At 39.0% G+C, this 18,816-nt stretch overlaps 1 protein-coding gene across 2 annotated transcripts in view; it reads left to right on the top strand.

Moving 5' to 3' along the window:
• Positions 1 to 7,216: 7,216 nt before the first annotated feature.
• The window catches only part of MTFR1 (mitochondrial fission regulator 1), a 49,386-nt gene continuing 37,786 nt past the window's right edge, over positions 7,217 to 18,816 (top strand). The window contains exon 1 of one of the 2 annotated variants that reach the window (XM_074318929.1): positions 7,217 to 7,348. The gene's annotated coding sequence lies outside the window, so the exon portion shown is untranslated. Of the gene's footprint in view, positions 7,432 to 18,816 lie in introns of both variants that reach the window. The other variant, XM_074318930.1, reaches the window with a different exon arrangement.

Genomic DNA, 18,816 nt, shown 5'->3' with positions numbered 1-18,816 from the left:
CTACGATACCCAGCGTGCCAGCGCTGGAGGAGCTTCGCTGCTGCGTTCCGAAATTCAAATTGAACGTTTCTTTCTCCAGCAACGCTTTCAATTCTAATGAAGCAGTTGCATATTATTTCATTCGCTTCTGAGTCTTAATTCATAATATTTAAAAATTGTTTTGAGTTTTTTCTAAGACCATTAACACAATATTGGGCATTTCTTGCATTGTGTTTATTTCTTGCTAATGTCCACTGTCTTCCTAGCAGAGCGAAGTCCACAAAGTACAGTTTTTTGTTTTAAATAGTAAATTCTACTTTGGAACGATTTTTCTCTTTTTTTTCTTGTAGGGGAAAGGAACTTACTATCAAAGGGAATTTCTAAAATTCGTCATGAAATAGTTTTTAAATAGTTTTTTATTAGTTTATCAAAGTAAGGATTTATATACTTGTTTTATCGATGGCAGTCACTTAAGTTTTGTTTAGGTACAGATTTTTTTTTAATTTCTCTGTATAAAAGTAATCTAAATCCCACAGCCCAGTCTGACCATGATACATCCATTCCACTCAATAACCTCACTGAATAGATTTTGGATTCTCTTACAGTTTGATTCTGCCATGTAGCTCATATATTAAAGTCGGAAGGAATTTGAGAGCCCTCTAATGGAGAAAGAAGTGGGTGAGAATATATTTCGCGGACTGTAGTCTATGCTAATGTCTCCAATACTTAGTTTCATTTGTAAGTAAATTTAAAAACCAAACGTTTACTTTTGCTCAAAATTCTTTGACTTCCCTTATTCTTGGTTATCCGCTTCCTTTTAAGAAGCTCAAGAAGTAAACAGGCGAGGAACAGGAAAGGTCTCACACCATATGAACTTTAGCAAAAACAAGTCTGGCAGGGTTTCTGTTTCCCAAAGTCATAGGAGGGAGAGGTGGTTAAGTGAACACTGAGTCTGAAATACAAAGAAAAAAGAGATGGTAGGTCCAGTGGTAGGAACACCAGCCTCAATTGTAACAATCAACCAGACCACTCAACTGCTGGAACTGAAAAAAAAAAAGAGGAAAATAAAATTGTAAATGTAGAAAGCTGTAAAAAAGTAAATATAAGAAGTCCAAAGGGCACAGTCAGGTTAAACATAACCCATGTGATTGAGTAAATGAAATCTCATTCAGTATTGTTATTAAAAACAACTCCTTAACCCAGGAAAGTAAACTTGCTATTTTTGCTAAGGTTAATTTGTACATTAGAAAGAGAAAAGACACTTGGGATTTTTCCAACAAGTAATTGATGACTTAGGTTTGTAGCACTGTCCAGAATATATGTTTAATAGAGTATTTGTCTTCTATTTCACAATCTAAAATGAAATATAATCACTCTTCTGACATAGAGACATTCTTCCTGGAAAATGGAGAGTAAATGGCATTAAAAAGTGGGATATATTCACAAAGTAATTACCAGTTTCGTAAGCACCTATGGTATTACCAGCCAAGGGCAAGTCTTTAAGGTTTTAAGAATATATATTCTCATATTAAAAATGTACGAACTTGAGACCAGTGAAATTACACTAACTGCTATTATGAGTCATTGCTTATTCTTAGCCTCAGATTATCTCGCCACAGAACACAGCTGGAATGTCAAGTTTCTCAATGGCTGTGTTGCTTAAGAACACTTGAAACAGATAATGGCAGTTTCATTCATTCAATTATGATATATATATAAATCCTTTGATAATCCCCTGAAGGATATAGAAAAGAATGTTTACATATCCAGAGTGCCTGACATCCATTATCCAGACCATGGGACATCTAGAAGATTATCATCCTGGACCAATGCAGAGGCTAAGAGTGCAGGGTTTCTCAAGAATGTACTTTCTATTATAAGAACTCTCAGCTTTTCTGTCTTCTCCTTTAAAACACTCTAGGTATTGCCTTGCTGTATTTCTGATTTGCAAATCCTAAGACCCTTCAATAAATCTTCATCATTTATTTCTAGCCAAAGCCTCCTTATTCTTTATGCTCAGTTGACAAGGGTAACATTCAGAAATCAGAATTGTCAAGAAGGGAATAAACAACCCTATAGAAATTGGGTAAAGAATATAAATTGGTATTTAATTGAAAAATCCATGTGGCCAGTAAACATGAAAAGACATTGAAACTCACGTGTAACAAGGAATGCAAATTAATATAACAATGAGAATAATCACTTGATGCTGCTCAGACTAGTAAAAACCAAAATGAGATCAAGTTGCTGGCAGGGATAATGGGTAGGAAGAGGACTGTCAGATATTGCTGTGGAAATGTAAATTATTACAGCCTCTTAGAAAGCAATTCAGCAAAGCTATTATAAAAAATAATATATTTTTGATCCAGCAATCCCATAAGCCATCGAAATAAAAAGCACCAGTACACAAACACATAAGAACAAAGGTGTTTATCGCAGCACTGTTCATATTGGCAAAAAATAAACAAACACCAACAAAAAAACCAACATCAAATGAATGCACAGCAATAGTGGAATGTTTTAATAAATGATGGTACATCTATAGACCATAGACTACTATGAAAAATATATTAGAAAGCCCGTTAAAAATAAGGAAATTAGAGCTATTAGAAGAGATGTTGAGGAATTTCCACAATGTTAAGTGATAAAAGGTGCATAAAAGTATGTATGTTATGTGATTTTTGAAAACAATAACAAATCATATCCTAAACATGTTTACATAAGTATATATCTTTATATGCTATTGTATGAGTATGGAAAATATATAGAAAGATACAACCTAGGTTTTCAGCATATATTACCTGAATGAGTAGAATAGGATCTGAGAGACTAGGACCCCACCACACAAAAGTTAAAAACAAATGAACTAACTGCACTGAGGAGAGGGGTAAATACAGTTTTATATATAATGTGATAAATTTGCATTAAATGAAATCATACATGTAAATGTAACTACCAGTTTACAGAAAATAAAAGGAGACAGAGGAATTTGTTAAATGTCACTATAGGAATGTAATCAGCAAAATCTTGAATGTAGGAAATTTCTACAAGATAAAAATCTGTTTCTTCATCAAAACAAAACAAAAGGCAGGTGAAGGGGTTATGTAGTTTAAAATATATTTAAGAGACACATACATCAAATGTAATGTGTGGCTCTTTTTAAGTTTCTGATTCAAAGAAACCAACTGTAAAAAAATAAAAAATAAATGAGACATCCAGGTAAATTTGAACACAGAACTGATGATGGTATTAAGAAACAATTATCCATGATTTAAGCCTTATAATGGCATTATAGTTATGTTTTTTAAAAAAGACTCCTTAACTTTCAGTGATAGACATTGAAATATTTATGGTTGAAATGACATGTCTGAGATTAGCTTCAAAAAAATCAAAGAATTTGCTTTTAGAGGCCCCAGCATTCATCCCTAGCATCTCCAAAACAAAGAACCCAGAGGCCTGGAAAGGGTGTGGCTGAAGCCCTGTGTAGCTATGAGCTACTGACTGTTGAAGCTCTATGATGGATACATGAGGATTCACTGTATAAGCTTACTTTTGTGTATGTTTGCATTTTTCATAATCATCATTTAAAAAATAAAACAATTTAAAAACGTAAAAAAAGAGCTCTGCAGGTCAGGGACTATCCCAAGAGCGAGATTACAGAAAGAAATGGCGTAGTCTCTAGAAGGCAGTGATCCTTTCACCTTTTTGGATATACATCAGATCACTTTGTACACTGATCTGAAAAGAAAAAGTAGTTTCAAGGCTCAGAACCATCAAATACATCCAAGTGTATGATTAAATCGAAATAGTTCAACATTTCTTCATTGGGCACCATGGTAAAAATATTTGTTTGCACCAAGATTTACATGACTGAAGTGGACTTAAATGTTATTTTCTCCCAATAATATCTGCCTTTAATAGTGATCAGAGCTTGAAACCAATGGGTCTGAATTATTAGGCTTTTACCTGCATCTCTGAACTTTCACCTCATGTGAGATGATGTTGGCCCACCAATTAGCCTTCACCGGCTGTCCTGCAGCTGAACCTCTCCCAGACACATACAGTGCCACCTTGTCTTAAATTGCGCCTCACATGGCACTTCAATGTTCTACCCAATGGTCTTTTACCAGCTAGGTTTGCTTGGATTCTCAGTCAGGACCACTTGAAGCCCATTGCAGTGTGTTATATTTTCTATAGACAGGCAATCAGAGCTGGATAAAAAGCAGAACTAAAGAGAAAGGGTCTGGATGTCCAAGGAGGATATTGTATAAGATTTGCAAATTATTCAGCCTATCTCCTATCTCACCAAATGGGATTGTCATTAAACCTAATAAGAGAAACAGGCTGAGAGATACATGTGGACATTTACTAACCACTACTTTACTAACCACTGGATCACAACCACATGAGCTGATTGTATATCCTGCGTGGATATTATTTATTGGGCCCTTGTGAGAAGCCAGGCATTGCCCTTGGTATTTTCCACTGTCCTCAGGGCCACCCTTTGAGGTGGCTCTTTTCTCCACTATGCATGTCAGTAAATTGAGAACGCAGGAAGGCTGACTGGCTTACCCAAGGTCACACAGCTGATATTGGCAGGGGTGTATTTTGCATGTGGGTCTGACTAACTTGGAAGCCCAGGTTCTTTCTACAACAGAATTCAGCTTCACCATCTATCAACATGAACAAATGGGATTCTGACCTTTTATTAAATCTCTACAAGGAAGCTAGCCCACAATCAGTCTTGGTCACCTAATATACCAGCCTAATATATACTTAATAAGGCATAAATCTCTTGCTTAAATAATGGCATTATAATCCTTTAATTTCCTGTTAGGAATCGGGAGGCATAGAAAGGTCAAGGGACTTTTTCAAGGTCACAAAGTGAGTGAAAGCTCTGATTCTTTCTCCTCTGTTTAATAAATACTCCAACTAGCAGATGAAATTTCAGTCATTCTGGATTCTGCCAAGAATGCTGAGCCATTAATTTGGATAAAGAACTCCAGGATCAGATACATTAAAAAAAGAAAGAAAAGTCTATTTTCTTCTAAAATCCCCAAAGGGTTTGCCCTGTAACCTTCTACATTAGTTTCTAAACTTAGCTATGCAGAAAAATCACCTAAGATTCTGGGAAGGAGCCGGGGCTTATGTATATTTAAACAAGCTCCAAAGTAAATTTAAGAGCCATCAATCTTGTGGAAGAGACAGAAATCATACCAGTTATCCAGTGGTTTCTAACAAATGACTGAAAAAAGTAGCAGCTTACCACAACAGTGATTTATTATCTCAAAGCTTCTGTGTGTGAGGAATCCAGGTGCAGTTTAGCTGGGTATCTCTGGCTCAGGGTCTCTCATAAGGTTCCAATCATGGTGTCAGTGGGGCTGCAGTCCTCTGAAGGCTCAACTGGAGAGGATCTTCTTCCAAGTTCACTCACATAGCTGTTTGCATTCAGTTTCTCACATGTTGGTGGACATGGGGCCTTAGTTCCTTGCTGGCTGTGGGCCATAGGCCTTCCCCAGTTTCTTGCCATGTGGGCCTCTCCTTAGGGCAGCTCACAATATGATGGCTGGCATCTCTCAAAGCAAGTGAAGAAGAGACCAAGAGAGAGCAAGCAAGATGGACGCCACAAACTTTTGTAACCTAATTTTGGAAATGACATCCCCTAACTCTTGCTGTATTCTATTCATTAGCAGGTAATCACTAAGTCCAACCCACCCTCAAGGCAAGGGGATCACACAAGGGCATGAATACTACCGTGTTTCTCTGAAAATAAGACCTAGCTGGACAATCAGCTCTAATGCATCTTTTGGAGCAAAAGTTAACATAAGACCGGGTCTTATATTAGACCTGGTCTTAGGTAAAACAAGACCTGGAAAGAGTGTGGATGAAGCCCATAGCTTATAGTAAAATAAGACCGGGTGAAATATAAGACCGGGTATAATACATATAATATAATATAATACTGGGTCTTATGTAAAACTGGGTCTTATATTAATTTTTGCTCCAAAAGGCGCATTAGAGCTGATTGTCCGGCTAGGTCTTATTTTTGGGGAAACACAGCAGGCGACAGGATCACTGGGGACCATCTTAGAGGATGCCTATCACAGAGAGATAAACAAAGAATTAAAAAACGTGGTGGTAATATATTTCCTAGCTCTGCCCGCTAAGAGATGCTAGATTCAATGACACTTTTGCAGTAATAAGTACACCCAAAGCCTAGATCTAGCACTCAGTCCTCTCTGTTGTTTCCTGAGCCTCAGGGCAGGCTTAGCTCCCAGACTCCCTCTATACCTTCAAATTATACCTAACATTTGATTATATACGTCAAATTTGTATTTCTATCTCTGTTAGCCTTTAGGCTCACTGAGGGCGTGGTTCAAGTCTTTAAAAACTCTTTGTACCGTCATAGTGGACTCCCCAAAAGCCCTTGTTGAGTAAATGAATTAATGCTTTTGCTGAAGTTAGGAAAACCCTCTCCAGGAAGAGACTTGGGCAACCGGGATAAGAACGTCAGAGCTCGCTGGGGTGCCTGCCCAGTGACCTCTGGAATCAATTACAACGGGAGGGAAAGTGAGACAGCCAACCAGCAACAAAGGCCCCACAGAAATACTGACAGATTTCTCACCCTACTTATGGATCCTTTATCAGGCCTACACACCTTACCATGCTGAATACACTGTTAGCTATAAATGTAATGGTCATATTTTCATGACAGAATTCTTTGAAGTCCAGAATGTCCTGGAATATTCAACTATGAAAAAGCATGTGTCCAAATGAATCAGAGGAAATGAACGGTGGAACTGGAGACCGTAAAATAAAATCCTCATCTATCAGACACTTTGTAGGACCCCGCACCCTCACTCCCCATAAACACAAACACACCCCAGATATGAGGTCCTCAGACGCAGATCTGCCGCCTGAAGACAAGTCCCTGCAGCATGGGAAAGGGTTCAGCATATGTTGGGTTAACAAGGGCTTAAAACTCACAACTTCTTTAAAAATAATACACAATTTACGCTACATTCTGAATGTGGGTCTTCCTGCACACCTACAGCATTAGGTTTACAAAGTACTTCCCGGCGATGAGCAGTGAGGCCACAAAGAAAAATCCAAGCGAAAGCTTACGCACCCCGCCGACCCCCGCGCGTGCGCGCACTGGCTGTGAGAGGCGGCAGGCGGTGCTGGGGCGGTCGCCTCGCCTTCCGCTCTGGGCTCTCAGTGCCCGCCTCCTGGCCGGAAGAAGCAGATGATTGGTCAGTCTGGCCCTGCCTAGGGGCGGAGATTAGGTGATTGGCAACAACGCGTCGGGACCGCCAAGCTGGAAGCCTGAGTAGCTGAGAAGAAGGCACCTCGCTGCCGCCCGGCTGAGGTAACTGGGGCTAAGGACTCGGGAAAGCGGTTGGCGTGGGGTCTAGGAGCCACCTGCGGGCCTGACGGCGGTGGGGAGCCCAGGTAACAGGGCAGGAGCTGAAGGAGCCGGGTTCGGGTTTGTGGGCACGCCGGCGGGCTTCGTGGGCTGGTTGGGTGGCCGCGCCGTGGCTGAAGGGAGGCGGAGAGGGTCTTGGGCATCGAGGGCGGCCGAGGGCCCTGGTGGGCTTAGAGCTTTGGCGGAGCGGAGGGAAGTCGGCTGACTTGCCCTGAAGGTCTGGGACTCACCCACCCACCCATTTACCTCTTATCTGCCCCTCCCCCGCCCTTCGGTCTCTCTTTGGGAGCCCGCACGCACTTCGCGCGCCGGCCGCCAGGCGACAGTCACTGGAAGGCCGCCCTTTGCGGCTGTTCCCTTGGGTGTTGCTCTGTTTCCCTGGACTAAGCGGGCGGGATTCCGTGGCTGCACCTCCAGGCACGGCCTCGGGCATTCCGGGTGGAGGAGCTCAGTACTGTTCTACCTGGGAGGTTTTCCGGCCTCACCTGGCTTGTGTTTCTGTTTGACTTTTCGCTTCCGATCATTTCCCGATGTATCTTCCTGGACAGGACCAGAATTTGCATTAAGTCCTAAAGAAAAGCTCGACCTTTGGACATTTAAAAATACGTTTTATTATGGAAGTGTTCAAACTGTGGAGAGGTCGAGAGGATAGTGTAAAGAATTTGATGTCCCCATCATCCAATGTCAGCAATTACCAGTACGTGGCCCGGCTTGCTCTTCCTCTCCCGGTTAATCTGAAGTGAATCCCATACGTATGTTTCATCTCTTCTGCATATTTCTACGGATTTGCCATGCTTCTTTTCCAGTTGTTTGCTTTTTAGAGGGTTGGGTAAAATAAGGCACACGTTAAGGTGTCGACGGAACTAAATTAATTAGTGCCACAAGAAGGTGGTGGGGTGTTCTCCGACCGTGCAGTTGCACTGTCTTGTGTTCGGGTTTTCAAAATCACTGAAAACAGAGGTAACAACTAACTTTGTCTTGGCAGTGGCGTTTCTGGTTTTGAGCAGTAATAATAGTCTAGTATTGTTAATTTCTGTTTATGGCGTTCTTAATATGTATGAAGCACTCTGAAATTGTTTCCATCTGTTTAATATTTACAACAGCTGTGTGAAGTAGATATCCCATTTTACAGATAAGGAAAAATTAGAGAGGTTAAGCAATTTGCCTAAGTTCACATTCATGTGTGGTGGGGGCCCACCTGGGATTTAGAATGCTAACCCTGATCACTGCAAACTTCTTGCTCTTTTAAACATAATTGAACGTTCTAAAAATTGTGGAGTAAATGTAACTGCCATGGAAAATTATTTCTATTGAGCTACAAATCCATAGTGGAAAAAGAAAAACCCTGAAAATTTACATGAGTACAGTATTAGTATAGGTATCTTTGTTTCTTTGAAACAGTAAAACGTTAATACAATTGAATTTAAAGTTATGAGCAAAGTATATGTGTAATTCAGTAAGTACAAGTGTTAATTTTTTTTCTGTATACATGCCAGTTAAAGGGGAATGGAAAAGTGAAAAAATATGTACATTGGTGAATAGTCTCTACGTCCTTTGGCATTTAATATATACTGGCTGTTTATCCTGAATGCTTTCATTTGTATCCCTCATCTTCCCAATTGTCTACTATTCCTACGACAGAATCTTCATCCAGTGTTAGAGCAGGAATGAACTAGAGACAGCTGGGCTTGTTCAGAGGCCAGTAGAGAAGACTTGTTAAATTGGAGTTTAGAATTCCTACTGTAGGGGAGTAATTCGCAAGTAAGGTTAGACTCACCTGTGAAGGAGCTTGAGTGCCAGGTGAGTTTTAACTTGAGCAAAGAAGTGACATGATCACAGCCATCTCACCTGAAATGTGAAAAGGTTAGTGAATTGACCTGGTGAATATAAAGGAAATAAATGTGGGTAACTGGTGAATTTATGGATATGAGGAAAGGAATGGAGAAAAAACAGAAGAAAAGGCAGCATGGTACCGTGGTGCAGTGGGTTCTTAAATGCCGGTAAACTTCAGTTTCTACAGCCTTGGGCAGCCTTGGTGATGAGTATTATTACTGTATCACTGCTCTTTGAAATGTTAACTACTACTGCTCAGCTGCTTGACTGTTTTATATGTTTGTTGTGTACTGTTGATACAAATCACACAAGTTAGATAAGCAATAAGAGGACACTGTAATCCCGTCATTTAAGGATAAACCGATGGTGCTCTAGTGTGTGTCCTAGACCAGGGGTTGGTAAACTGTGGGCTGAGGGCCTAAACTGGCCTGAGGTCTGTTTTTGTTTGAACTGTGAGGTGATGATAATGGTTTTTACATTTGTAAGAGGTTGGAAAAAAATTTTAAGACTATTTTGTGACATGTAAAAATGATATGAAATTCAAATTTTAGTAGCCATAAGTGATTTTCTTTTTTAATTGAGCCACTTATTTACAGATGGTCTATGGCTACATTTTTCATTACAAGGGCAGATTTCAGTTAGTTGTGACAGACCGTGTGACCCACAAACCTAAAATATTTATTATGTAGCCCTTTGCAGAAAACATGCCAACTCCCGTTCTGGACCTTTTTTTTTTTTCAATTTTTTAATTTGGGAATATTGAGGAACAGTGTGTTTTCCCAGGGCCCATCAGTTCCAAGTCGTTGCCCTTAAATCTAGTTGTGGAGGGCACAGCTCAGCTCCAAGTCCAGGTGCGTTTTCAATCTTAGTTGTAGGGGGCGCAGCCCACCATCCTATGAGGGAATTGAACCGGCAACCTCGTTAAGAGCTTGTGCGCTAACCAACTGAGCCGTCGGCTGCCTCTACGGCCACCCCTGTGGAAGCTCAGAAGCAGCTCATTGTCTTCAATCTAGTTGTGGAGGGTACAGCTCACTGGCCCATGTGGGAATCGAACTGGCAACCCTGTTGTTAAGAGCTCGCGCTCTAACCATCTGAGCCATCTGACTGCCCCTGTTCTGGACCTTTTTAATAAAGTGGCTACTGTGTTTCACTGAAAATAAGACCTAGCCAGACAATCAGCTGTAATGCGTCTTTTGGAACAAAAATTAATAAGACTGGGTCTTATTTTACTATAATAAACAATATAATGTAATGTAATATAATACCGGGTTTTATATTAAGCCCTGCTAGGTCTTACTTTCGGGGAAACACAATATACACATTTTTTACAAAAGTGAGATTATAGACAATATCTTGTAATCTGGATTATGTATTGACCATCTTTCTTTTTCAGACTTAAAACTATCATCTTTTTAGTGTTTGCTTAGTCTCTCATGAGATACCACTCTGTATTTAAACAATAGCCTCTTTTGTTAGATGTTTTTGTGTCCAGAGTTTTAAACAATTATTCATAATATTTAAGAAGCCAGCTTTTCCTATTCATGTTTTTGTGCATCAGATTATTTCTTTAGGACAAATTTCTAGAAGTAAAATTGCTTTATGTACATATTGTCAGGTTGCCCACCAAAAAGGTTGTTTTTTGCCTGTCCCTTTACCAATATTGGGTTGTCCCCCTTTTCACCTTTGCCATTTTGATGGGGGGAAGTGATAAAAGTTTTAATTAATGTTTATTTGGTGAGATCATTAAACATTTAAAAAATATTGTCTATTAGTGTTTCTACTTATAGAATGCCTACTTATGTTTTTCTGTTTTTCCACTGGGCTTGTAATCTTTTATGTCTTGATTTGCAAGCACTTGATATTCATTAGGGATACTAATCATTTGTTATATGCAAGTTGCAAGTTTCTCCATTACTTGTCTTTTGTCTCTTAAGTGCTGTATAATGGCTAATAAAATGAAATGTGTGTATCTGCTAGCAGAGCACTCAGGGCTGCAGTTTTAGGGACCAGCACATGACACCTCTTGAAACAATTTCTTCATTTATGATACTGAAGTTGTTGCCAGCCAGTCAATCTGCAAGTAATTATTACCAAATAAATTGTATAAATATTTGATAACCACTTAACAGATTAATTTATGCACCTGGATTTGACTAGTGTGAGTTGGTTGTGGATTAAAATGTGAAAAGTCAGACAGCTTAAATGGGAAAGTTAAATCAGGTTAAATCTCTAAAAAAAATAGACATCGTAATACATTCTTTAAACATATTAATATATGAAACAGTATAACTAAGTTTTCTTTAAGAAATTTTGTTGGTAATTTTTTTGACATGGAATACTTGTATACTGGTAGGTATTGATGTGATATATAGTGTGTACTTGCAATAGAGTAGGCTAGTATCCTAGAGAAATGATTTTAAGTGGAACAGGAGTCAACTTTGTGTTTATTTTAGTCAAGGTATCTCTTTTTATCCCAATCTGTTTGGACTTGTAGAAAGAGTGCAACCTATAGTTAAGTTTTTTTTAACATGTATTGAAAAAATATCCTGAAATAGCGAGCTTTGATTACTTAGATATTATTGCTTGGGATGAGGTTAAATTTATTTAGTTTTTTAAAAAGTTAGTTGATTTAAACTAAATCACTAGCATTCAGATATGACAAAAGTCATGTCATAAAAAAATAATGTCATAATGTCTGAAGGTGGGAAGTATTATTTGTTTCCCCAAAGTTTATATATTGCTAGTGTTGATTATTTACTTATATCATCCAAAGTTTGAATATTTTTTATATCTCTACTTTTTAGATTTCATTTACTTAGTTTAGAAAATGTTATTGGTATTTAAAAATTCCATAAGTAGTTTATCATTTTGATAAAAACCATGTAAATAATACAGAAGTGCATAAGTGTGAAAAAGAAAAAGTGGAAGATTCTATCACCAAGCCTCAGACACAGCCAATGTTAAGCTTTGATATCTTCTCAAATCTTTTTCTTGTGTGTGTATATGCAAAATATCTTTTTTACCACTGTTTCTATGCTTTGTTTTATTTTCTGAAAAATTGAATCACATACATGTTAGCTTGCAACTTTTTTATTTAGTGTTTTATCATGAAATCCTTTCATGTATAGCTGTCTTTTTTTTTTGTTTTAATGTCCATAAACTTGAATGGGTAGGTATATTGAATTTAATTGTTTTCTTTTTTGGTAGGTGGCAGTCTTTTTTTTTTTATCATTAGTTTCAGGTGTACAAAACAACATAATAATTAGACATGTACACACTCAAAAAGTGATAACCCCAACAAGTCTACTACTCATTTGACACTGTATATAGCTATTACAATACCACTAACTATATTCCCTATGCTGTACTTTACATCTCGTGACTGTGTGTGTGTATTGTTTTTAAATTATAGTTGACATTCAGTATTTTATACTAGTTTCAGGTATACAGTGCAGTGTTAGGGATTTGTATAGTATATGAAGTGATCCCCCTGATAAATCTAGTACCCATTATTTTCTTATTGATGGACATTTAGTTTGCCTCTAGATTTTTCTCTTTTACAACTAATGGTTCGTTGATGGTAAATACCCTTACCAGCTTTTAAAACTAAACATCTTAATTTATAAAGGTATAATTTGCCAGTAAGGAAGTTTTGACACACATAATATGCTGGGGAACAGTAATTATTACATAATTTATCAAAATCACTGTTGGTAGTGAGTTTTCATCACTTTGCTGGGCCCAAGGGCAGCACTTTTAGTGAACAAATAACTGACTTCAAGTAGTGAGTGTGTTTGTTGCTGCTGATGTCCAGGATCATTTAAGATACTTGAAATGTCTTTTCAAAAGATTCTTTTAAGGACAACCAAGAAGGCACAGTAGGTAAACGCTATGTTTACCTTCTCTTACAACCACATCAAAATTACAACTAATCTACAAAACAACCATTATTGTAATCACCTAAAGTCATGCTGAACTGAAGCCTATCAACTAAGGAGGTGCAGAAGAAGCCACCTCCAGACTGGTAGGAAGCCCAGAGACCTGGAACGGGCTGGTCCATACCCGTGTGTGACCATTAAAGATCCGGAGGGCCATTTCGGCTGTGGTGGTCCGTTCCTACCCTAAAGAAGTGAGAGGTACCAGCCCAACCCTAGCCCAGGGCTCCAGTGCTGGGGAGAGAAGTCCCCATAATTTTTGGTTGTGAAAAACAGCGGAGATTGTGACTGAGGGAGACAGTGCAGCTGCACTCACAGGCGCTCCTTGTAAAGGGACTGCGCGGGGACGTACCCACCAACAGCATCACTCGCTCTGCGCTCCAGCGCTGGGGCAGCAGCAGGAAAGGCATCAGGGACAAATAGTGGGGAATTGAGTTGTCTGGCTTGGGACGGGGACTGGAGAGGCGGCTTTCTCCTGGAGCTGGCAGAGGCCATTGTTTCTTTGTTGAGCCCTTCCTCTTCCTCATGCACATATGCTGGCGGCTGCCATTTCTGAGTCTCCCCTGTTCGCCCTGCCCAGGCGATTTGAGACCTGGCCCCGCCCAACTTTGGGACACACCCAGGCTGCTTTCATTGTCTTTCTCATACAGACCGCCTGCCTTGGCTCAAGGTGGGTGCACTTTCCTAGGATCTCTCAAAGGTTCGCGGAACCCAGACAAGCAGCATCTGGCTCGAGCGGGCCCTGTACCTCTGGCTGAGCAGTCCTAAGCCAGCACTAGTGGCAGCCGGCCTTGGTTCATGGCTTGGCCTCTCAAAGGCACGTCCAAGCACAGCACAGGCAGCAGACATCTGCAGATTTCTTTTTGGCTCCCGCTAGGTGGCCTTGGGTGAGGCACCAGCTGTGGCTGAAGTAGACCTAAAGCGGATCCCCTCCAAGGTGGTCCTGGGGCTGGTGCCCCCAGTGGCCAGCTTCAAAATGAGCTGGAGCATCACCCAACCATCTCCAAGTACGACATACCCGGGGTGGATTGGCAGGCACTAGAGTCTTGCTGAGGCCGATCCTGCTCTATAGGGTCAGCCCCTGCACAACAACCCTTCCACTGCAGTCAAGGCCAGTCCTTACAACCAGTGAGCCCAAGGGTCAGTCCCTCACATTCATGTGCAATTATCAACCAAGGCTCAACTACACGAGGAGGGCACACAACCCACACAAGGGACGCATCTGGAGCCACTGAACCCCACGCACACCTACTACATAAGGCCACTCTATTAAGACCGGAATACGTAGCAGCCCTACATAATACATAGAAACAAACACAGAGGCAGCCAAAATGGGGAGACAAAGAAACATATCCCAAATGAAAGAACAGACCAAAGCTCCAGAAAAAGAACTAAGCAAAACGGAGATAAGCAGTCTGTCAGATGCAGAGTTCCAAACACTGGTTATAAGAATGCTCAATAATTTCATAAAAATGGAGATGGAAACCATGAAAAAGAACCAGTCAGAAATAAAGGATACAATAATGGAAACAAAGAATACATTGTAGGGAATCAGCAGTAGATTAGATAAAACAGGATCCAACCAGCAATGTAGTAGATAAGGTAGCAGAAAACACCCAAGCAGAACAGCAAAAAGAAAAAAGAATCCAAAACATTGAGGAGAGTTTAAGGGGCCTCTGGGACAAGATCAAGTGTACCAACATTCTCATTATAGGGGTACCAGAAGGAGAAAAGAGAGAGAGCAAGGAATTGAAAACCTACTTGAAGAAATAATGACAGAAAACTCCTAACCTGGTGAAGGAAATAGACATACAAGCCCAGGAAGCAAAGAGTCCCAACCAAGATAATCCCAAAGAGGCCAACACCAAGACACACCATAATTAAAATGCCAAAGGTTAAATACAAAGAGAGAATCTTAAAAGCAGCAAGAGAAAAGCAGTTACCTACAAGGGAGCCCCCATAAGACTGTCAGATGATTTCTCAACAGAAACTTTGCAGGCAAGAAGGGAGTGCCAGGAAATATTCCAAATAATAAAAAGCAACAGCATACAACCAAGATTGCTCTACCCAGCAAGGCTGTCATTTAGAATTGAAGGACAGATAAGGAGCTGCCCAGACGAGAAAAAGCTGAAGGAGTTCATCACCACCAAACCAGTATTACAAGGACTCTTAGAGGGACTTCTTTAAGATGGGAGGGGGCTTAAGGGTGGGTGAAAGGGGAAGGGATTAATAAGAACAAATTGGGTGTTATACAGTAGCCATGGTGATGTAGGTTATAGCATAAGGAATATAGTCAACAATATTGTAATTACTAGGGATGGTGCCAGATAGGTACTAGATCTATCAGGGTGATAGGAATGGAGTTGGGATCAGGGTAAAAAAGGTGAAGGTATTAAGAAATACAAATTGGTAGTTAATACAGTATGAGGAATAGAATCAACAAAGTTGTAAAGATCATATAAGGTGTCAGATGTGCACTGGACCTATCAGGGGGATCACGTCACAGACTGTGTAGATGCCTGACCAATGCACTATACACCTGAAGCTGAAGTAGAATAATATTGAATGTCAACCATAACTAAATATATAGGTAGATATAGTCATGCGATGTGGAGTACAACATAGGGAAGATAGTCAGTGGTATTGTAACAGCTATACAAGATGTCAGAGGGGTAGTAGCTTGGGGTGTGGGTTATCACTTTATGAGGGGTTTAAATGTCTATTAACGTTGCTCTGTACACCTGAAACTAATTTAAAAAATTAAAAATATTTTTAAAAAATTATTTTTAAATTGATGCCAGAGTACTTAATTCTTTTGCGTAGAAATGCTTAAAATAAAAATATTTTAAGAAGAAAATACTGATATTCACTGTAAGGTTATATTTCAGAGATCCTTACATGAAAATGGCAGACCTTTAGTTCAAATTGAAATATGACTACCTCTAACCTTTTATATCATAGATAGTTGACCTCTAAAAATGTTACAGAAGTGTTCTTCACGAATTTGGTTCCATAGCTAAAACCCACTAACTTGAAAGAATTTTCATCAAATTTTAATTAACTTGTGTTCTTGGACTTCGTATGTAAACATTTTGTTTTGTTCTTAAGAGATGTAGTATAGGTCATGAGATTTATTCATTTGTGAACTGAAAACAAATGACATTTATAATATGTGCTAAGTGCTGGGAATGTAGCAGTGTACTTAATTTTGCATGAAGAGTGTAGATTACCAATGCTGAATTATTGCCAGTAAGTTGTTCCCATAGGCCAAATACTATATCATTGTTTTACATTATGGTAAAGTGTTCTGATTTAAAGTCTCAACTAGACTGATGTGAAGTGTAGTAGTGGTCACTAGACTTGAATTTCAAATTTAATTTCTAGAAAGTAGGGTAAGGCATTTTGACACAGGGTTGACAACTTTTCATTGTGACAGTTAAGTACATCTGGTAAAAAATCAAGTAACAGCCATCTACTGTTCCCATACCCTAAAAGAAAAGACATTTTTACACCAAAAAGGTAAGAAGGACATATTCTCAAAGTATAGTAACTTTAAATAAGTTTTTGTTTTTTACTTCATGGTCCTTATTTTTCTGTTATCATTGTTTGACACCAGAATGTAGGCTGTCATTTGGGATGCACTGATATGGGTTAGCTGATCTTTTAGTGTTCTGGGAACTGGAAATCTTATTCTAATAATTTAGTCAAGTGAATAAGACTGTTCTATTAATCTTCCTAGACTCCCTACATCTCCTGTAAAATGGTCATACTCCTCTCTCATGAAGATAAATGGCAATTTCCTTGAGTAGTTTCCAAAGACCTTATAAAAATAAGCCCTACATTAATGTTGTAGCTTTTAAAGTTTTTGGCATTTTAAATTTAATGACTACTTTGTTATTATTGCTAACAGAGTTATTGTGAAATTACACTGCTAACTTCTGAAAATTACTATAACTACCTTAAAAACATACATTGCAATAGTTGTAAGCAGTATTACAGTAGTTCCCCCTTATCCTCAGGGGATACGCTTACAACTCCCAGTGGATGCCTTAAACTGCCGATAGTACTGAAACCTATGTGTACTATTTTTTCCTATACATCCATACCTATGATAAAGTTCAATTTATAAATTAAGCACATTAAGAGATTAACAATAGTAACAAAATAGAACAATTATTACAATATATTGTAATGAAAGTTAAGTGAATGTGGTTTCTCAAAATATATTGTACTGTACTCTTGTGGTGATGATATAGTGCCTACGTGATGAGATGAATTGAGGCGAATGACGTAGGTCATCCTTAATTCTAGTAGTGACGTAGAATTACTACTATCAGGGTTCCTTGAACACACATGGTACTTTGATACTGTGGGGGTCTGGCGGGCAGTATATAGAGCCTGGACACACTGGACAAAGGAATGACTCATTACCCTGATGGGACGGAACGGGTCAGTGAAATTTCATCACACCATTCAGAAGGGTGCACAATTTAAAAATTATGCGTTGTATATTTCTGGAATTTTCCATTTCATATTTTCATACCACAGTTGACTCTGGGTAACAAACTGGGAAAAGCAAAACTGTGAATAAGGGAAGTCTACTGTATTTTGTATTATCTTTGATGTGATAGCCATGAACTTTAATTGGTCTAACTCTGCACTAGTATATATTTTCATAGTATTTGTGGAATGAAAAGAAAGTCTGTTTTCAGAGTTTATCTAATTCTCATATAGTCTTGGTTTTTTCTTCTGCCCTGCCAATCGCTCCTCCCCATAATACATAATGATAACTATGCTGGGATAGATGTGACTATAAGCCATGCCATTATAAAATTTCTAGAAGTTATATAGATAGTCCAACAGCACCTAGGAAGCAAAATGCAGCCTGATTCTGAGACATCTTTTTCCAAACCTTTTTTGTTTTGAAGTACAAAACAGGCAAAGTGTAACAGAAAAATGAACAAACAGAAATGTGCAGTGCAATAACTTATCACAGAGCAAATATCTATGTAATGACCACCCTGGTTAAGAAATAGAAAGTTGTATGCACTCCAGAAAACTCCACCCCTTCTGTTACCAACCCCCATCCATAGTAACTTATATTGTAGCTTTGTTTTGCTTTTTATGCTTTTATTAATGCATGTAGGATACATAGTCATGTCCATTTCATTCCTGATGTTGGTAATAGGTGCCTTCTCTCCTTGACAAATCTCATTAAAGGTCAATCTTTTGTATTAGTCTTTTCAAAGAACCAGCTCTTGGTCTGGTTATACTTCTCTGCCTTGGTAGTTCTCTGATGCTTTCAAATAGATGATTTTTGTCCAGCTTATTTACTGTCCTCAGTGGAAGGAAGGTATGTCTAATATTACCTCATTCACTGATAAATGGAAGCAAAATTCTTCTTAGACATTTGCCTACAATTGAGAGTAGAAAAGGTACTGGCTTGGGCTTAGATGTCTTTCATTTAATATTCAAATAGGAATTGACCATTCTATGCCATGCACTGCTAAATTCTGGGGTTGCTGTGATGAATAAGATAGAATTTTTGCTTTTAAGGTAATTAAAGTACAGTGGAGGAGGTAAGCAGTTTTAGGTACATTGTTTTACTGTGCTACGTAGGGCAGTTCATACGGACAGGATGGC

The sequence above is a fragment of the Rhinolophus sinicus genome, linkage group LG14, assembly GCF_036562045.2.
Source record: "Rhinolophus sinicus isolate RSC01 linkage group LG14, ASM3656204v1, whole genome shotgun sequence".
NCBI classification, from domain to species: domain Eukaryota; kingdom Metazoa; phylum Chordata; class Mammalia; order Chiroptera; family Rhinolophidae; genus Rhinolophus; species Rhinolophus sinicus.
The sequence above is the reverse complement of the archived record's forward strand: the minus strand, read 5'-3'. Positions and strand labels throughout refer to the sequence as shown.